The sequence below is a fragment of the Phoca vitulina genome, unplaced genomic scaffold (assembly GCF_004348235.1).
Source record: "Phoca vitulina isolate PV1807 unplaced genomic scaffold, GSC_HSeal_1.0 scaffold1, whole genome shotgun sequence".
Classification (NCBI taxonomy): Eukaryota; Metazoa; Chordata; class Mammalia; order Carnivora; family Phocidae; genus Phoca; species Phoca vitulina.
Window position 1 is genome coordinate 63,355,525 of NW_022589704.1, and position 22,591 is coordinate 63,378,115.

General features: G+C 37.3%; 1 protein-coding gene across 6 annotated transcripts in view; it reads right to left on the reverse strand.

The window, feature by feature from the left end:
* The window catches only part of B3GALT1 (beta-1,3-galactosyltransferase 1), a 509,322-nt gene that overhangs the window by 138,553 nt on the left and 348,178 nt on the right, over positions 1–22,591 (reverse strand). The window contains exon 1 of one of the 6 annotated variants that reach the window (XM_032408809.1): positions 12,945–19,381. The exons of the other annotated variants lie outside the window; for them this stretch is intronic. The gene's annotated coding sequence lies outside the window, so the exon portion shown is untranslated. Of the gene's footprint in view, positions 1–12,944; positions 19,382–22,591 lie in introns of those variants that run through there. 6 annotated transcript variants of the gene reach the window in all.

Consider the following 22,591-nt stretch of genomic DNA (forward strand, 5'->3'; position numbering starts at 1 on the left):
TGCAATATCTGGAAAACAAAAGGAAAAGGGCCTGGTTTCAAGTCCAGGTTTTTCCGAGTAAGCACAGAGTTACCCAATTTGCTGGAGATTTAGTCTAACATGGCTAGTGAATTTGTATTCAGACACCTTTAGATTAAAAAAAATTATACACAATGTCTAAGTGCAATTTATCTCAGGCATGTAAGGCTGATTCAACATTTGAAAAATCAATTAATGTAATCCACATCAACTGCCTAAAAAAAGAAAAATCACATGATCATATCAATAGATTTTATCTATTGGATAAAATCCAACACCATTCATAATAAAAATTCAGGAAACTAGTAATAGAAACTTCTTCAGCTTGATAAAGAATATCTACAAAAAAATCTACAGCTAACATCATACTTAATGGTGAGAAATTTGAAGGTTTTTTCACTAAGATCAGGTGCAAGACAAAGATGCCCCCCTCACCACTCCTTTTCAACATTGTACTGGAAGTTCTAGCTAATACAATAAGAGAAGAAAAAAAGGTATACATATTTGAAAGGAATAGATAAAATTGTCTTTTTTTTTGCAGATGACATCATCATCTATATAGAAAATCTAAAGAATTGACCAAAAATCCTAGAACTAATAAGTGATTATATCAAAGTTGCAGGATGTGAGGTTACTATACAAAAATCAATTACTTTCTTAAATACCAACAATGAACAAATGGAATTTGAAATTAAAAACACTATACTACTTACATTGGCACCATAAAAATGAAATACTTAGGTATAAATTTACAAAATATGTACAAGATCTATATGAGGAAACTATAATACTCTGAATGAACAAAATCCAAGAACTAAATAAACGAGGAGAAATTCCATGTTCATGGATAGGAAAACAATATTGCCAAGATATCAGTTCTTCCCAACTTGATCTATACATTCAGTAGAATCCCAATCAAAGTCCTAGCAAGTTATTCTGTGGGTATCAACAAAAGTAATTCTAAAGTTTATATGGAGAATCAAAAGACCCAGAATAGACAATGCAATATTGAAGGAAATGACAAAATTGGAGGCCTGACACTACCCAACTTCAAGATTTACTATAAAGCTACAGTGATCAAGACAGTGTGATATTAGCAGACAAATAGACAAATAGATCATGCAACAGAATAGAGAGCCCAGAAATAGACCCATATAAATATAGTCAACTTATCTTTGACAATGAGAAAGGCAATACATTGGAGCAAAGATAGTCTTTTCAACAAATGGTGCTTGAACAACTGGACATCCACATGCAAAAAAAAAAAGAAAAATGTATTGAGACAAAGACCTTATACCCTTCACAAAAATGAACTCAAAATGGATCACAGACCCAAATACAAGACTCAAAACTGTAAAACTTCAAGAAGATAACATAGGAGACAATCTAGTTGACCTTGGGTATGATGATGACTTTTTAGGTACAACATCAAACGCATGATCCATGAAAGAAATAATTGATAAAAGACACTGTTAGGAGACTGAGAAGACAAACCATAGATTGTGAGAAAATATTTGCAAAAGACACATCTGATAAGGGACTGTTGTCCAAAATATACAAAGAAACCCTAAAATTCAATAATAAGGACAAACATTCTGATTTTTAAAAAATGGACCAAAGATCTTAACAGACACCTCACTAAAGAAGATATACAGATGGCAAATAAGCACATAAAAAGTTGCTCCCATCATGTCATCAGGAAAAAGGAAATTAAAACAACAGTGAGATATCACTCCGTACTTATTAAAATGGCCAAAATCCAGAACACTGACAGCACCAAATGCCAGTGAGGATGTGGAGCAATAGGAACTCTCATTAATTGCTGATGGAAATGCAAAATGGTACGGCCACTTCGGAAGATAGGCAGTTTCTTAGAAAACTAAACATACTCTTAGCATATGATTTAGCAATTGCACTCTTTGGTATTTACCCAAAGTTGTTAAAAAGTTATATCCATACAAAAACCTGCATATGTATGTTTATAGCAGCTTTATTCATAACTGCCCAAACTTGGAAGCAATCAAGATATTCTCCAGCAGGTGAATGGGTCAATAAACTGTGGTACATCCAGACAATGGAACATTACTCAGCACTGAAAAGAAATGAGCTGTCAAGCAATGAAAAGACATAAAGGAATCTTAAATGCTTATTATTAAGTTGAAAGAAGCTAATCTGAAAAGGCTACATGTTGTATGATTCCAACTATATGACATCTGAAAAGGCCAAACTATGGAGACAATAAAAAGATTAGTAGCTGCAAGGAATTGGGGTAGAGGTAGGGATGAATAGATGGAACACAGAGGATTTTTAGGGCAGTGAAACTACTCCATGCTGCCATAATAATGGACCCATGTCATTGTATATTTGTCCAAAGCCATAGAATGTACAACACCAAGAGTGAACCATAATGTAAACCATGGACTTTGAATGATTATGATGTGTCAATGTAGGTTTATCAATTATAAAAAAAAGGTACCACCGTGGTGGGGGATATTGATAATGGGGCAGATCTATGCATGTGTAGGGGTGGGGAATATATGAAAAATCTCTGTACCTTCACCTTAATTTTGCTATGAACTTAAAACTTTTCTAAAAAAAATAAAGTCAATTTAAAAAAAAAGAAACTTGTAAAACTGAAGACTAAAGACACATTGTTTTAAGCGTGAGCCAAGCCAAAGTTCATGCTTCTCAGAGGAAATGCTAGCAAAAAACCTGTGTTGTGCCTGCAGTCTGTGGTAGGACTGGTTGTTGTGAAATTCTGAATGTGGGGTGCTACTTGCAGGTAGGTGGACTCATTGGATTCCACATCATTTTTATTCCCATTTCTTCATCTCATTTCTTAATTGCATGTGTTGTTTTGTACTTTGGAAACATTTGGTAGGTATCATGGTTATTTACTTTTGCAGCATATTTGGAGGCCTTCCTTAAAATACACATAGGTTAAATCAAGGAGGCAAATCCATGTTTGGGATCCTATTTCCTTGATCTCTTTCTGTTTTCCCACTATCTCATTATGAAAAGTTTGGATTAAAAGTTGGGAATTGACCCACAATTGAAAGCCATCAATATTCAGAAAAGAATGTTTCTGAAAGGTTTAAAGGAAGGGAGAAATAAAAGCCAAAAATGAAAAAATAAGCTGAACACTGGGAAAAAGTTCTATACAGAAGAGCTAATAGGTTTTACATTATATTTCCAACTAAATGTTGAAAGTTTTTATAACTATTATTTTTATTAACAAGGTTTAGGCTACTTATCTAGACCTGGTGGTGATAAAATTTCTTGCCACTTGGAAATTGTGTTAGTAGGTTTAGGCTTAGGAAAAAATGTGGAGTCAATTTATTTTAGTCCTTAAATCAGAATACCATTTAGTGCTCCGAGTCTCTTTCTCACACATTCTTGTCTGTCTGTAAGCCTCTTTAGTGACTAAAAGGACTTTCATGTACCACCTTTTTACCTGTACTGCCATTCATTCATTCATTCATTCATTCTCTTGTTATTTACTGAACATTGACTGACCATCTGATACTGTCAGACATTGATGTAGGTGCTGGGATTACAATGATAAACCAAACAGATAAATAAAACCTATAGATATCAAATGCTAAAATGATGAAAAAAGAGAGATGTGGCAGAGTGGACTAGGGTCTTATTTAGATTGGATAACTGGGGAAGGCATCTTTGAGGAGATGGCATGTAAATGAAGATCTGATTGACAACAAGTAATTAGAGAAGGGAGACATTGGGAGAACACCATTCCCAATAGAAGCACATAGTACTAGGGCCATTAGGTGGGAATAAACTGGGGGTATTTGAGGAAGAGAATAAAGGCAAGAATGGCTGGAGCACAGGACTGAGTGGCAGATGGATGGGAAGTGAGTTTGATGAGGGAGATAGGGGCCAGATTACACATGGAGTAGGCAGTGTAGGCAGAGTGAGGCATTTGTGTATTATTCTAAATGCAGAAGGAAATCATAGAGGGCTTCATATGGGGCCCACAACCTGACCTACGCATCTACACTTAGAAGACTGCTGCCATTTTGGAGATGAGATGGAAGTAAGGAGAACAGCTGGGAGGCTATTGCCTTAGCCCAGGTGACAAATGAGGATGTTTTTGATTCGGGTGGCTGATCTCTGAGGAGTTGGGAAACGAGTGGATGGATTTGCCATGTGTTTTAAAGACAGATTCAGTGGGGCTTGCTGGTTGATTTGATGGGATAAGAGGTAAAAGAAAGAGGATTCAGGGATGATCATGTTAAATAAACTTAAAAAAAATCAGCAAAAGTATTTCTAACTTTCCAAAACTAATAGGAAACAGGGAGCTGCACTTGAAGAAATTCTAGTGAAGTGATATCTCGGTTGCATTAGGTATAGGGGTTTCATTTTAGACATTAATGCCCCAGGAGTTGGTCTGCTGTCTGCTGAGGAGCCTACAGATAACACTTTGAGCAGTGCAGCCAATTCTAAAAGGCAGCTGGGCAAGCTCCTAACAGAAACTCCTATAGCAGTTTCACTACCCCATGGGTAGCTTTGGTACACAGGTAGGAGTTAGGTTGCGTCCAATTTAAAATTTCTGTGTTAAAACCCTGCTGGGTCTATTCCAGGAATTTTGAATGTATAAGCCATACACAATAAGTAAGTTATAGTAATAGATACTTGAGCTGTTTTTATTGTTTCATTCCTATAATTAATTCTGGATTAAAAAAAATGTTTGTTTTGGTTTAGTATTTATAGTCCTTCTGAAGTGATAGCAAGTATAATTCTTTTTGCTTGAATATCACGTCTAGCCTTGTATCTGGGACAAAACTGTTTAGAGGTAGATAAAACCTAGTTGGAATGTTTCCCTTTATCCTAATAAGCATTTTTCCTCCTTACAAGATCAACTCCCATGAGTGGAAAATACTTATTATCTATACTTACACACATATACATATAACATATATTTGCCATTACCGAGCATGTGCTATGGGTCACACATTGCATCCTGGTAAGTGATTTTCACGTATGATCTTATTTAATCCTCACAACGAGAAGGGGTTTGTAGATTTATCCCATTTCACAAATGAGTTAATTGAACCTTGGCATGTGGTAGAATGGTAGAATGAGGATTTCAGGCCAGTTCTGCCAGACTCCTTGGCCCGGGCTCATCTCTCTAAGGTGGGTGTCCCCCCCCACCCCCCTGTTTCCAGTCACGTCCTGCTGTGCAGCCATCACTATGCCTTTTATACTATTCGAGGCTTCCGTCTTTCTAAGTTTTTCAAATTATTCATAACTCTGCCCCACTAAAATTTTCTATCAAAGCTGACTACCTCTCCTCAAACAAATATTAACACAATTTTAGCATACGCACAACACCAGTGACGTCTTGAGCCCTCTGGCGCCAGTTAGAAGACTGTTTACGCTCCAACTGTGGCCTTTGTGGAAGGTTTGTTTCTTTCCCTAGCCACCTGTCCTTCCCTCTCTTTCTCACCTTATCCAAAATGCAGCTGAAGTCCACAGGGCACAGAGCTCAGAATGTATTATCTGGTTATTAGTTGTTAATTTTCCTTGGAAAGTCTGAAGTGCTCTGCAGACCCTGGCTTACAGCTGGGCTTGTTACCCTTTCCCGTCTTCGGCACCGCGCTGCTCTGGGCTGAGGCCAGCTCCTGGCAAGAACTTCCCCTTTTGTTTTTCAAGCACACATTACCAAGTACTTTGCCTGTTGATTAGCAGCCTCCTTGCTTGGCTTGCTTTGTCTGCTTTTTGGTCTCTAGGTCACAGCGGGGCATGAGGTGATGAGGAGCAAAAAACCCAGAAAAAACATTTATCCTGAGATCCCCCAGATCCCTGAATTCACAAGATTTCCTAAATATCAGTGTTATATAAATATTTCTCTTATGTTCACATAACTGAAGGTAGGAGGAAATATATTTGAAAGCAAAACAGACAGTAAAGTTGCTGCCTTCTAAGGGGGTAGAGGGAAATAATGGTACAGGTGTTTCCTGCTGTTTGCAAGTCCGCGTTACATCACTTTGCTCTTATGAAAGACCTACATTAGTACCTGTTTTTGCTAACTGAAAGAAATCCAAAGAGGATTTTTGCTTTTTTTTTTTGTAAAAAGGTGAAAAGTGAAAACAGCGGTCAGGTTTGTTTGCAGTGAATGGTTACAGAGTCGGCGTGTACCCTGAGCAGCGAGTGGTCCCGCCGAGCTCCTTCCAGGGAACCACACTCAGCCTCTCAGCATCAAGCCACCGCAGCTTTGAATCGTGTCTGTGAGCACATGTGCTTGATCTCAATTTATTTTGTGCATCTGTTGGCAAGATGTGTCCTAAGACATCAGAAAAACCTAAGAGAGGTGATTTTTTTGGGTCTGGGAATGCTCACACATTTTTCCCTAAAAATTATTGGTAAATGCTTCTTTGCCCTGTGTCGGCTCATATCGAAGGTTTCATAGGGACACTCTACTTTTGGATGACAGGGAAATCCCGTATTGTTACATTATTCTGGAAAGAGACCTCTCTCTTTCCTTTCCTCTCACAGACATTGATGACGGAAGGAGAAATGAGAAATGGGGCACATCAATGAACATCGTGTATATAACAGGAAGCCTGGAGCTTAGCTTGGGGTCAGAGGCTGCAGGGAGTTGCCTTGTTCTGCCTGAAGCAATAAGATGATTATATCTTCTTTCGTTTTGCTCCAGAAGCGAGAGCTATGCCATGTGGGGAGGTTGACCTGAGTTGGCAGAACTGACATTTGAAGAGAATGTGTAAAGTGTAACTTGAAATTTCTCTTGTGATGTGCACCCCCTTCTATCGCCTCACCCTTTCAGTAAAATCTTTCTGCGTGCTTCATTTTTTATCATATTTGGTTTGATTTGCTTTGCTCTTTTGTGACAATCCAGGAAAGGGGGGATGCTATATCTAAGTGAGATATAGTACAGAGCAGGGACACTATGTGTGGGATGGTGAGAAAATTCATAAACCTGACAAATTTAGGAGCCATGGGAATATAAAAATAGAGGTGACTATGAACAATGTAAGGCATCCTCTCCTCCACCAGAATTCCTGGCACAATTGAAAGAATGTGAAGGCCTGACTAAACATGATGTTTGAACCAACTGCTCTTAGATCTCAATGGATGGGGTGCCTCAGCTGTTATCTTTAGAGGCCATTAACCAATGTAACAGTTACATTAAAACTATAATGCAGATTTCAATGATTCTTGTTTATACTGTGGTAGCAGAGTAATGCCCCCACTGAAGATGTCCACACCCTAATCCCTAGAACCTGTAGATATGTTGGGTAAGATGGCAAAGGGGTTTTAAGGTTGCAGGTGCAGTTAGGTTTTCTAATCAGCCAGCCTTAAAACAGGGAGATTATCCTGGATTCTCTGGGTGGACCCCATGTAATCACAAGGGTCCTTAAATGTGGAAGAGGGGAGCAGAAGCAAGGGTCAGGGTGATGCTCTGAGAGAAGAAATCCAAACCATTTCTGGTTTTCAAGATGGAGAAAAGGAGACATGCGCCAAGGAATGTGGGAAGCCTCTAGAGGATGGAAAAGCCAGAAAATGAACTCCTGGAGCCTCCAGAAAGGAACTCAGCCCTGCCAACATCTTGATTTTAGCTCAGTGAGACTCATGTTGGATTTCTAACCTACAGAGAGGTGAGATAAACTTGTTGTTTTTAGCCACTAAGTTTGTTAAGAAACCTCCTGAAAATGTAGTGACTTAAACAACAATAATCATTTATTTTGCTCGAGAATCTGCAATTTGGCCAGGGCTTAATAGGGCAGTTTGTCTCAGTTCTATATACCATCAACTTGGTACTTCTTTTGAGGGATGGAGAGTCTCTTTTCAAGATGGCTCACTCCCATGGCTGAGTAAGTAATAGCTGTTAGTTGGGAGTGTGCTAGGAGCTCAGCTGGGACTGAGGGCTTGGGAACTCATTTCCTTCCCACACGAGTCTCTACATAGGCTGTCTGGGGTTCCTCACAGTGTGATTCAGGATCAAGTATCGCAAGAGAACAAGGGAGAAACACAAGGTAGAAGTGCATGACATTTTCATGACTGAGGGTGGGAAATCACAAAATTTCTCTTCTGCCATATTCTATTTGCCTGCTCAGGCTCCAGGGGAAAGGACACAGACACACCTCTTGTCACGGAAGGGCAAATTTCTAGTAGTGCATGTGAGGCAGAAGACATTAAGGAGGCCAGCTCTGAAAGACAGGATGTGTAGCACCCACTTAGTGTGAAATCTCAGCCTTTTGTGCACTATCTCCCAAGATTATTTCTGGAAGATCATAGCACGTTTCCCATATATGTTTAAAAATAAGATTTGTATTTACTACCAGATTTATTCTCCTTCTCTTGCTTCCAACCCTTGTTTCTCAGCACAGCTATGCCTTCTGGATAATGGATGGTTTCTTGTTATTCCCACTGCACTATCACTCTTAAGGAGCCAAATGCATATGTTAAGCTGTCACAAAAGAGGAATGTCAGCTTTTGGTCTCTCTGCTTTTGGTGTTCCAAATAGGACACTATTTTTTAAAGAAGCTCCTCAGTCCCTTATGCAAACGGAATGCAGCAAGCAAGTCAAGACCTAGTTAAACTCAGAAGTATATGTTAGGCTTGTACTCACAATAATAAAATTAAGATTCAGATAGCCTTTGGAAATTTGAATTACTCAAAGTACACGATCCCACAAGTCTTAGCTGATTGGCAATTACAGAGATTAAGGTCTCTTCTGCCTTCCTTCTTTGCCACAATAGCTTTAGTTCTGTCTTTCCTATCTGGAAGACTAAGCTTGGTTGAATTATAGATAAAGTAGGTGAAATGACAGCTTTTACAATATCTTTATTATATCTATATATTATAATCTATATCTGATTTTTTATATCAAATAAAGTAACTTCCATATGGAGATCCCACACTTTATGATTACCCCCTTCTTTTGGGCCATTTCCCTTTTCAAACAAGGGCCTACAAAATTTTTGCCCCAATCCCAAATGACTTCAGCCTCCTGACTGGAAGAGATGAGTAATGAATGGGTCCTCTAGCCTGTAGTTAGTGTAGCCCAATAGACATTTTGCGATGATGAAAGAGCTCTATATTTGAGGTGTCCAATATGGTAGCCACTAGCCACATATGGCTATTAGGCATTTGAAATGTGACTAGTGTGACTGAGCAACTGAAATTTTCATTTAATTTTATTTAATTTAAAGGTAAATAGCCACATGTGATTAGCAATTACCCTACTGGCTAGTATGACTCTAAATGATGGAATCTGAGGGTGACCGTCAGTTCCTCAGTTTCTGTAAGTCCTCACAGCTGAGGAAGGACGTTTGAATAAATCAAAGCCCCGGTAAGATTTGGGAGCATGTAAGGCTTTTACATATGGCTATAATTCTGGTTGTGACACTAAGGAGTTCAACTGGACTCTGGTTTTATCCCTCAATAGTTTTATTTTATAAGGTTAGCTTCATTCACCAAAGACACAGTTATGCCAATTATCTTGTGGCCATGCATATCATGGCTGCTTTTACTAGAAAGAGCATCCTGATTTTGCTCTCAAAGCTCCCCAAATCTTGCTCTGACATTGGCAAAGTCTGCCTCGGGTCAGCATCATCTTTCTCCCAATTTTTCCAATAGCTCAGCAGAGTCCAAAAGAAGAGTTCTTCAGGGTTTAAAGCTGAGACAAGTTTTTATTTGGAGTCAATTATAACTACCAATAAATAAAGTATTGCAACCATAATGCTGTGTAACAAATCATTCAAAAAACTTGATGGCTTACAGCACAAACAAGGATAGGTTGGCTGGGTTCAGCTGATCTAGGCTAAGTACAGCTGAGCTCGCCTGCAGGCTACAGGATAGGTGCACTTCTGCTCTATGTATTTCAGGACATGTTCTCATATAGATGTTAGAAGCTCAAGAGAGAAAGCCCAGCCTTGCGAGCACATTTCAAGTCTTTGCTCAGATTACATAAGCTAACATCCCATTGGACAAAGCAAGTCACATAAGCAAGCCAAGAGTCAAAAGGTGGGAGGTATACTCATCCCACTATGAGGCCATGGAGAGGAATGGATGTACAACACTACTATATGAGAGTGAAGAATTAAGACCATTAATTTAATTTACCACACCTACATTACACTCAATCTCTCTCCCTCTCTCTCATTCTCGCTCTCTCTCCCCTTTCTCTCTCTCTCTCTCTCACACACACATTTCTGTTAGTAATAACAAAATCAATGCTTTTAAAAAAACCCTTTTCATACCTGGAAAGGCAATGCTTTGCCTTCTTTCTCTTTTACTTCCATGTTTGGGAAAGTTTTTTTTAATCCCATTTTTTATGTCAAATATACCAGCAAATCTAGTTATCTGGAAACTAGTTTCCCAATTGTGCCTTTAATAACTTATTTGATATTCTAAATGTGGTGTGATAGAAGAATTAGTCTCAGTGTATCAATTTTGTTACCTTTTGTCTTTTTCTTAAAGTCTTTGGTGTTCACTTAGTTAAAAGCAAACTAATTTAGTACCCAATCTCTCTAGAGCTGTCCCACTTGGAGCTCTTCGGCATCTGTCTAAAATAATTCCAGCTTAGTCTAAACCATTCAAAATTTTTAGAAGCCAAACCTTTAATATTAATGATCTGTTATTATTTTTAAAAGTAGGTTAGAGAAAAGGTAGATGGAATGATATTATTTATATAAATAAATATTTGTGTTTATATGTGCTTTAAAGAGAGCAGGAAGTCAAACAGGTTGCTGCCTGTGTTCTCCTCTAGGATTTTGATGGACTCCTGTCTCACATTAAGGTCTTTCATCCATTTTGAGTCTATTTTTGTGTGTGGTGTACAATGGAATATTAGGCAGCCATCAAAAAACGATATCTTGCCATTTGCAACAACGTGGATGGAACTAGAGGGTATTATGCTAAGCGAGATAAGTCAATCAGAGAAAGACATGTATCATATGATCTCACTGATATGAGGAATTCTTAATCTCAGGAAACAAACTGAGGGTTGCTGGAGTGGAGGGGGGTGGGAGAGATGGGGTGGCTGGTGATAGACATTGGGGAGGATATGTGCTATGGTGAGCGCTGTGAATTGTGTAAGACTGTTGAATCACAGATCTGTACCTCTGAAACAAATAATACATTATATGTTAAACAAACAAACAAAAAAGAAGATAGTAGGAAGGGAAAAATGAAGGGGGGGAAATCGGAGGGGGAGATGAACCACGAGAGACTATGGAGTCTGAGAAACAAACTGAGGGTTCTAGAGTGGAGGGGGGTGGAGGTATGGGCTAGCCTGGTGATGGGTATTAAAGAGGGCACGTATTGAATGGAGCACTGGGTGTTAAACGCAAACAGTGAATCATGGAACATACATCAAAAACTAATGATGTAATGTATGGTGATTAACATAACATAATAAAATAAAATTTAAAAAAATAATCAGAGGAAAAAAAAAGAGATCAGGAAGGCTAAGTTACCTCTAGGGAGACGTGGTGATGTCTCATTTTCACTTTATACTTTACATACTATTGCATGTTAGATTATTATTCAGTAAACAGGTATTATTTTTATGACAAAAAGTTGTTAAAAATAAAAACCGTATCATTGTACTTCAAATATTTTGACAAGCTGTCACAGCTGGCAAGTTAGAAAGAAGCTTCATATTTCCATTATTTACAAGTTTCTAATTTTGAGTTACCTTTTCAGAGGAGGAGAGAGAGAGAGAGGTGGGTGCTTTTGAGGGGTCAGTAAGATTCTTTCAGGGTTCGGCAGGAGATTGAATTTTGTATTGCTCTAGTTCCAGTTTTTCTTCAGTTTTTCATTTCCAAAAACCTCTTACTCTAAAATGATCTGTCCTTGCAGCCATTTCTAAGCATTCCTGATTAAGCTCAGCTTCTCTTAAAGATAAGTCACTTAAAGAAAAAGCGACCAAGAGCTTTTGCTTCCTTATGAAAGCTCTATGGTCTCTGTAACACCATTTTGTGTCATCTTAAAACGAATTGTAGCCAGGCAACAAATGTCATCTATTTTAGCAGTAAAAACTCCTTTTTGCATTGTTCAACCATTCTTGTTTTTACCTTAAAATAATCTTGATCCTTCGGTACCAACTTTACAACAGAAAAAATTACAAAACACGGATTTTCCAGGAGCAGGCTCCTCTTGGGTCACTTTAGCATATGTCAAGATTTCATAAATCAAATTCATGACCATTCATGGACATTGGTCTCCCCACTCCTGCCATTTCTGGATGTCTAACGGTGAGGACAGTGGTCTAGCAGTTAGAGGAAACCTTTTGATTTTCGAGTTTGAAACCTGGCTGTCTCCATTACTATGTTGTGTAACCTCTGGCAAGTTACAACTGCTTTATAATACTTCTTTTGTAGATTTTTCTTATGTCATTACAGAATATATATGTGATTGAGTAAAAAGGGGCAAAGAATCCCTTGTTTTTGATATGAAAATCCCTTTAAAACTGGAATTAGAAGACTATAAATCATGTAACATTGTTTCAATTTTATTATAATGTACTTGAGGGAATGGAATTTGATTTTCTAAAATATTTCAATAGGAATAGCATCATTTTTCACTTTCCAGGGGTCTAGCTATATTGAATTACACATCATCACATAATGTTACTGAATTTTATTTTCATATTATATATTATCCCTCTGAAATCAATATCTGGAACATTTAATTCCTGTAAATGGGGATTTGCTTATTAAAAATGCATAGAATGTAAAACAAACAGATGACTATTTCATCTATATTGTACAATACCTCCTCCTGACTTCAACATATAGGCCCATTAGTTTAATCACACTCTCCCAGAAACTGACGATGGAAGAATATTGCTTCATTGAGTAGAACATTTCTCAGAAAAAATAATATAATGCAGAGATAATACACAATATTTGGTGGATAAAGGAATGGAACTGACTTACGCTTAACAAGGGACATATTTTCTCTTCTGCCCTGGTTGCTTTTTCACAGTTGCTTGGTGAGTGACCAAGAAAGATTTCGGGCTTTTGGCATGTTGGGGTAGTCAGTGGGCTAAGAGTTCCTCAGGGAGCCACCAAGAGGGGGCTTCTGGGAAAAAAGAGGACTGCATTACACAGAGATTCTTAAAAGCCACTGCTATGGAGTTTAGCTCAACGAACCACAGATCCAAATGTTATGAATGTGTAATGTTTATTCTGAAAGGTCTCAACTCCTTTAAAACTCAGTCATAACTCAGGCTGGTAGCTGATATGCCAAAAATTTTAGTGGACATAATTTGAAATGGATGAGAAATTATCACAGGTGTTAGGTCCAAATGTGATGCACTAGTAAAGCATCAACACGCTCACAAAGGACTCGGAAGAGGCTTGATATGGTGTGTTGATGGCTGCCAAATAGCATCTGTCCTTCAAATGCCTGGCTGAAACACCTTTTGCCAAATTAAAAGTGTATCTGAATTTTAGTCAAAGAAAAAGATAGCTTGCATCCTGCATGTTATTTGCAATGACCAGAACCCATTGATTTATATTCTAATAATTTTTGATCCTGAACATCTGCTTTGGTAAAAAACAGAGGAACAGAAAGAAGTCCTAAGACTTTCAAACTCTTTTCAACTTAACAACACTTAGGGAAAAAAATCAAGTTCATGACATAACTTATTTTTATTTTTATGAAACCCAGCATCTATTACTCTTAGGAAACTTTATGACCATAGTAGGTATCTTCATAGAAGGCTGCTAATTGTCTTAAGGAAGATGTTGTTGGTTTCGACTACTATATGCATCAGTGGCTGGTCTCTGTCCCTAGGCCGCTGCACTGAGAACTTCAATTAGGTACTCAACCACACCAAGTGCCAAGGTGATTCCTGAGGATCTCCTTTGCACTCAACCATCTCTGTTAGCCATACCTCTCATCCTCCCATGAACAACGGTGAGGTTTTAGTGCTTTAGCATTGCTGCCTCCATGCCCCACCAGTCCCCAGACACTTCTGAATTTCCACCTAGTCCCAGTCTTGTTAGAATTCATTGCACTAGCGGGACGTTGCCAACCGGTGTGACACTTGCTCGCTCCTCTCCCTAACAGTGGTTCCCTGTCCTTTTGTTTGTTTTTTGCCATCTAGAAAATAAAGACAACAGTAGTGCTTGTCTCATAAGGTTGCAGGGAATATTAAATTTATATAAGTGCAAGGCACAAACCATGCTACATGGTAGACATTCAATAAGTTATTATTATTATGAAGGCAGGTGCTAGGATTTGATTCTGAGAAAGAACAATCTGTTGGATCACAGTGCTACATAGTGTTTTGCTTCATTTAGAGCTGCTTTCCTGAATTAACCACTCCAGTCACTGTACCTTCTAAAATTTATAATCATTTCAAAAAGATTATGTCAAATGAACAGTTAGACAAGTGTGTGAGGTCAATTGTTTTGCATGACATATGTCATCAAAAAAGTTCTAAGCGTCTATTTACCAATAAAGAATGTTTTCACTGAAAAACAGATAAATGTAACCCACGTAACTATAAATGTCACACTTTCTTGGAGATACTTTCTTTGAACACTTCTTTATTCCTACCCCTATCCCTGGGTGAGCCCCTGGGATATCAGTGCTAACCTGGACCAGGCTTGGTTCCTGATTTACCTGTAGACATCACTGTCCTTTTTGACTCTCTACTAAGAATCCATCATGCTTTTTGAACCCACATGAGTTATGACAGTGAACAAGTGTTCTATTAATTTATTCCCTATGTTTCTCTTTGAATAGATTAATTTTTATGACCCAAATAAATTCTAGAAACTCATCTATTTAGAATTAGATGTTAAATCTTAGTAAAATGCATATTTTTTTTCTGAGCACAATCAGTTCCCAAAGTTGTTATTTCAAAGAGATCATATCTTTTACATGGGTGACAATAAAGATATACTTTTCCTTTTGAGTGAAGAGGGGTTATTTTTTTCTAGGTTATTTCTATAGTGATGAGAAACTAGGAAAACAAAAAATTCCAAACGATCAAAAAAAACCCCTAACCTTTCCCATATTAATTTTTATGCTGAACTAATGTAAGATTTGATAAAATATTAGATAGCAATAACTATATTAAATTCTAATAAACATTTGTTTAAAATACATTGGCTCATAATCTTGCCTAAGTTAAGTGTACTGAATGTTCCCTAATATTTTATTGATTATCAAGATGCTATAGTGACAAAAAGTAACTTTTTTGTGAAATTCAATCTCACTTTTAAAGATTTAGACATAGAAATTTTAGCAGATTAAATGTGTTCTTGTAATGGTATATTTGAGAAATTTAGTTAATTTTTGCAAAAGTTTCCTATTCACCTTTTTTAGTCCCTTACCTTCTACCTAAAAGCAGCTGGCTCATATTCTGGTTAATTGTAGTTTTAGTTAATAGAATTTTTAAAAATTAGGAATAAAAACAAAAACAACAACAAAACACCTATGTATTGTGCCCATCCTGGCAACAGCTCTAGTAAGGCAATATTATATAAGTGATGCTTATAGATTCATCCTTATACATATATGACTCTATTAAGCAGTCATTTTTTTTATTGTGTTAAAACTAAAAAAAATAAATTTATCTTAATACCATTATAAACACAGTGAACGTTTATATCTAAGAGGAAAAAAATCCAGATTTTTGCAAATTCACAATAACTCTATGGTATGTTATTTCCCCCATAACTGAAAATATTAGGGATTCCTTTTGGCTCTTGGTGATTCTTTAAATACACAATAGAACAATTTAAAATTTATTTTAAAGCTAAGAAGAGTCATTTTTTAAAGATTTCTTTACTCTCTCTTCATTTTCATTCTGAAAATTAAAGATGGATTCCCTTTGCTGTTGGTAATTCCCCAAATAATATCCTCAGAAGATTTATTGTTTATTCAAAGATAAGTGGAGAAAAATATAACCATACTGAATGGACCCGAATTCTTGCCTTAGACCATGTTATGGGCCTACAGGGTCAAAACTGCAAATGCTAAACCTCCAAAGGCCAAAAGATTTATTGAACATCAGTGTTTTCTTTGTTTGTTAGTTATTTTATTGTGAATAATCATCCATTAACATTTATATTTCAACACGATTTTCATGGAATGGTTACCTTGAATGAACTTGTCAAAGTCCTGTCCTTCATACAGCTTTCAGAAGCTCTAAAATAATAGCCGTTTTACTTTATTTTCCTTCTTAGTCAGGAACGATGATTTGGTGTGGAGAAAAAAAGCCCAGTAGACTGGGAGGCAGTGATCTCGGTTCAATTCGTGCCTCTGCCTGGATTGGGTAGGTCCCTTGACTTTGAATTGCTGAAGTAATTTGTAAAATGAGGGACTTAGAGGGACATAATCTCTAATGCCTCATTTTTTTTTATATCTTTTTAAAATCTAAATCCATTTACACACTAATGGATTGCAGAATAGGAAGCAGATGACCTTAAAGTAAGTGCTTTAAAAATCATTTTCTATTTTTTCCTCACTAACTTTATTTCTCAGAGCATGTTTGAACCAGAAAGCATAGCTTAATGAGCCATAAATAAAATTCAAACCACAAAATTTTGAGTTGCTTATCAACAAAATATCCACAACGACCAAAATATTTCAAAATACTTTCCTTATTTTCATAAAAACTACTAATTTACAAAACCATATGGTTAAATAACGTAACTAACTCCCTATAAAACTGTGAAGCTTTCGAAAACCAGCCCAGAAACTACAAAGCAGGAATAAACATGATCTCTTAAAAAATTCAGTTGTGAAGTAAAATCATGACAATACCCAGCAAATAAATATATTTTCAATGCTATATAATTTAAAAATTTTAAGGCTTTTCCCTAGAAGATAAAGCAAGACTGAGGACACAACCTAAGTGTTTCTGAAGTACGTGTATTGCTACAGATAGGTGAAATACCAAATTTATTGGCAAAGTGTGTCTTCTTAATGATGACCAAGTTAACTTCCACTTGGACTGGGGGGTGGGTGGGATTGTTTGTTTTTCAGTGTCAATCTAATGAATGCCTTGACTTATCTCCTCTTGAACCAGGCTCTCCTGGGAAAAATGTGGGGTATCTTGCCTGATATTCTTTTTACTTTCTAAACAAGTACTTACCTCTATTTTAACATCTGTAAATTCGTTGGTGGCAGGAATTATGTCTTAACTTTAATGACAAATAGAACTTTGTTAATTAGACAAATGGAGATCAAATAGGACTCAGTGAGAAACGCACTGTAACAGATAGCAATTTGTTGTGTTATTTGGAAGAATCTGTCAGTGTTGGGGACTTAGTGCATTTCTCAAATAGGAAACCAGAGGCAGTGGGTTACCTCACTGAGCAGGGCCACAAATGTGATCGCCATGCACCCATCACATTGAAGTGCAAACAACCATCCCAGCCCAGGTGTGGAGCTCTGCTGCCAGGAGGGAACAGTTAGTTGGTCTTTTGCAGTGGCCATGGCCATTCAAGGCACAGTTTGCTTCCCCCAGCTGACTGACTGCTTGTTTACTCATCTCTATCAATCTTTTGATCATGAGTTTGATGATCATATTTAAATTTTGCAAATGGGCATGTAATTGTTATAACTAATTTCATAATATACTCATCTCCGTTTAATATGTTCAATTTGATTTGATCTTGGGCAATTCTCCAGTTTTTTAGAATCTCTCACACCTGAATCACTCAATTAAGGCAATATCTGTTATGAGAGCAATGCATGGAACACCACCACCAACAGCAATAATTGCTCAATATTATGAAGCCCTTACTGTGTTCAAGGCACCATACAAAGTAATTTATGTGCATTACCTCATTTAATCCTTATAATAACCCAGTGTATTTGGAGTCACTATACCTGATTTCATAGTTTATAAAACAGAGGCCCAGAGATATTAAGTAAATCCCCACAGTTAACTCAGATTAGGAAACCGTTGTTGCCAAGATTTCTCATCTCTTCATAAAAGAGATGGACAAGCCTTTCCGAAAGTGTTAATGTCTATAAAAGCCTGTTATACAACACTGCTTTTACTTATGTTCCCATTTACATCATGATGTTATGTTTCTCAGTATTAAATGAAAACCTATAATGTAGATGATATTCTTGTCTCTTGATCATAGGTGGTTCAATGTTGACCTTGATTATAAAACAATTTGACCAATTATTTTATTATATGTGGGGTTGGGCAATGTGGGGAAAATCTATAGAACAAAAATATTACATGGTTTCTGTTCTTAGTTGAAAAAACAAACACTATATAAGACACAATGGAAATCTGTTTGATAGCATGAAACTGATCACTATATGCGTGAAACCTAATGTAAGGACAAGAGATTCTCTGAGACACTTAGCAAGTTCCAGTGAAGGAAGTATTACAACAGAATCACCATAGTAACTATCATGTATTGAACACCTACTGCATGTCAGATGCTGTGATAGGTGGGTTTTTTCCTAATTGAAGTATTTTTATGTACAGTGAGTTAGCTTTAAGGTAGGTGTATCTTGGCTATCGCAGTTAAGGTAGGTATCTTGGATGCCCCATTCAAGGAGGTTCACTTACTCCAATGGAGCCTATATCATTGGCGTACGGATGGAAATACTGGCGGCACATATTGAGGCTGTATTTCCAGATCAGACTGTGTGGGTTTGAGCAGATGTGGCAAGAATGAGAACCCTGGCCAAATTTCCTTGGATGGCTCCAGTAGAGCTGCTGGTGACCTATATTGCTCTCTCGGATAAACGAGGCAAAAGGTGTGATATGTATTTAATATGCACAGTCTTCTCACTAGCCTCGACAGGTATATACCAATTTTCACATTTCCCAGTGAGACTAAGAAAGGTTAAATCATTTGCCTGAGGTCATATGACTAGTAAGAGGCAGAGCTGGGATTTGAATGTTACTCTGTCCCACTCCAGAATATGTTAGGTTTTGAAATATGTAAATAAAAGTGTGGGCAGAGACAACTTTTTATTCCTGATGTCCATTTTCTCCTTCTTTAGGAATAGAAACCTCAAATTGTAGTTGAGCACATGGATATCAGTTAAATTCTACTCTCCTTTGTCTCTTTGCAACAAGATGTGGCCTGTATTTTAGTCAGTGGGGCATGAGCTAAGGGATGTGTGCAATTTCTTAAATGAGTAAGTACACATCCTTCACTTCCCCTGCATCCTTTCCCCTGGCTGGAATATGGATGTGATGGTGGGAGCTAGGGAAGCCATCTTAAGTCAGGAAATGAAAGCTGCGTGTGGAGAATGGTGGGAGGAAGAGAGGTTTCCAGCACCACCAGCATTGCAATATCAGCCCTGGAATCATTATGTTTTGTCATTATGTAAGAAAGAAATAGCTTTTTTTTTTTTTTTTAAAGATTTTATTTATTTATTTGACAGAGAGAGAGATAGCTAGAGCAGGAACACAAGCAGGGGGAGTGGGAGAGGGAGAGGCAGGCTTCCCGCTGAGCAGGGAGCCCGATGTGGGACTCGATCCCAGGACCCCGGGATCATGACCTGAGCCGAAGGCAGACGCTTAACGACTGAGCCACCCAGGCGCCCAGAAAGAAATAGCTTTTTAAAGAAATGGCTTGTTTAAGTCACTGTCATCTCATACTTTAATACTACAGGGACCTGTATCTGAAAGAACTCATCTAGTAGGGCAACCAAGGATAAGAGGCAAAGCAGTGATAAACGTAACTATGTTTGGGGAAAAAATTAAAGCCAAGGGTGCATTTGATAAGCAGGAGGAAATATTCTTCGATACATAAGGGGGTCAGGTTATGAAAGGATTTCCTTGGTGGGGCTGAGAATATACATTTTAAGAAAAAGGAGCAATTGAAAGACTCTGAGCAGGGGCTTGCATATTTATTTAACCCATTAACGCCCTTGTTCAGCAAATACATGTTGATTATCAATTGTATGTGATATAATAAAAACTTTTCTTAAAGATTAACTTGATTAAAGATAACCAATAATTAATTATTTGGGGAATAACTAGTAATAGCCAGGAGACAGGAATGAAAATTAGGATATTATTTAATAATCTAGATACAAATTATATCTAGTAGGGGGTGCTGATATACAAATTAGAAACTTTCACCACAGAGTGAATTCCATTCAAGAATAAGAAAGAAGATGGCATATTAATGGAGTTTATAAGATAAAATGACTGAATTGGATAACCAGAGAACATATTCTAGAAGAAATGATGCTTAATTTGAGACCTACAGAGTGATTAGGAGTAAATCAGATGAGGAGAAAAGAATGATATGGGAGAGAATTTTTGAGCAGAGGTCATGTGAGATAGTTTGGCTCATTCTGAGAACAAAAGCATTTCAGGCGGGTCAGAATATAGAAAGTGTTGGGCAATACTTGAAGAGCCTTTGGATGAAGTTCTCTAAAGAAATTTAGAAAAAGAGAAGCAGAGAATTAGAGTCCAACTTTTCAGCAATAGAAATACTTACTGATTCATAAGACAGAGAGGAATAGATGGATGTGGCTATATATAAATTTGCCATTCTTCTCATTAAAAGTTACAGCCTATGGCCCCTTACCTTGAATCTTTGTTTTCCCTTCAATCTGATGACTTGCTTTTACCAATAGAATGTGGTGAAAACGTCACTGGAGGATTTTCAGACCTAGACCTTGGACGGTCTTATTGCTTCCATTTTTGTCATCTTAGAGGCCTACTCCACCATGCCTGATACCCTGATGGAAAGAAAGGCTCTAGTTCCAGTCGTCATAGATGAGGTTCTAAAGATGTGAGTGAAGCCAACTTGGATGTTCCCGTCTCAGCTGAGCTCCTAGTGAATACAGCCGTATAAGGAACCCCAGCCAACATCACATGGAAAACAAAACAGACAAAACAAAAAAACAAAAAACCACACCCAGCTTAGACCAACTAAGGATAGTATTGTGAGAAAGGATAAATTGTTGTTTTAAGCCTCTGTGTTCTGGGGTGGTTTTTTATACAGCAGTAGCTAACTGATACAGTAGAAGAAACTAAAATCTAGGAGAGGTGGAGCTAAATCAGAATCATGTAATCTTATGGAAGCTGAGGAAAAACACCATTTCTTTTTTTTTTTTTACTTTTTTTTTTTTTACTTTTATTATGTTATGTTAGTCACCATACAACATTTCAAGTAGAGGACAATCTACAGTATTGAATGTGAGAAAGAAACAGAGAGCATCTCACATTTAGAAATTATAGACATAATCTGTGGTGCCAATTAGCAAAGTCAAATATCTAAACTCATCATTACTGTAGTCAGTTTGGAAAAGGGGCATTTTCTTTTTTCACCTACCAAATGAAGCATTGCTGTGAGAATCCCTTTCCCCCAAATTACGACACTCTTTTCAAAAGAGAATATAGATAGAACATCCTATAGCAGACAGTCCTTTTCCTTATTTGCCACTCTTCATAAAGCTGGAGTTCTATTGATTTCCTTGTCTATTCAAGGTTGCTCAAGTTCACTCATAGACTTCCACTAGGGGCTTAAATAAAGGATAAGCCCGAGGGTCTGTGCTTTCAAGTATCAGGTTTCTGCTTGCTATACTTACAGACTATCATGCTCATTAGCATCTGGTACAACATCTACTGATATCTTGTTTGTTTGTTTGTTTCTATCTCCCACTGATTTCAAGTTGGTATTCAACTGTGAGTCTGGCTCTTAAAAAAAAAAAAAAGCCTCTTGAAATGACTGAGATTAGATAAGCATTTACCCATCCTCTCTACAGGGTTTTGCACCAGGACCTTGGGCACTCTTGTGCTGTGAATTCTCATTTGGCTTACCAACATCTCAATGCACCCACTGAGAGCCCGAGACAATTCAATCACAAGTTCAGCAACCCCTTATGTTGCTCTTGCTTCCTTAAGGGCTATAATTTCACTTATCATGCTGTCAGTCTGCACTGCTTGCAGACTTCCTTCCTTTTCATGGCTCATCAAACTTGTTAGAAATTGGCCTGAATTGCATATCTAGGGAACCTGAAAGAAGAGCCCATCTCATCGGTTTTCAGTCCACAGGCTATGATGTCTTCGCTGAGTTAAAATAGCAGAGGCCAATTATTAAAAAACAAACCAACAACAAAACCCCCCAAAACCACCACCACCAACAAAAAACTAATATATTTTCTTTTAGTATCATTTACTTATAGTTATGTTATCAAGATGACACTTGGTCTTTGATTTTTATGATTTGGGATAATTTTAAAACTTTGGAAAAGTTCTATTATTTTAAAAGTTTTACTGATCAGAAATATATTCAAGCCCATTAAAGTGAAAATATCTATTTAAGTGCAAAGAAAGACATAAAATTTATACTACAGGGCACTTACAGAGCTTGTACCAACTACATTAATAATAAACACACTTTGGTTCTCAAACCATCTCACTGGGAAGAAAAAGAGGGAATTTTGCTCAGCTCTAAAATTTTAAAAAATGAGTATGCATGCTCTTTTTATTATAGAGTAATACATACCCATATATACTAATATTCTGAAAATTATGCCATATGGATACGAAGCAAGGTGGACTCTAAGTACATGATTAAGTAAATTACCCCAAAGATCACGGAACAGAAAGGCTCACAGACCA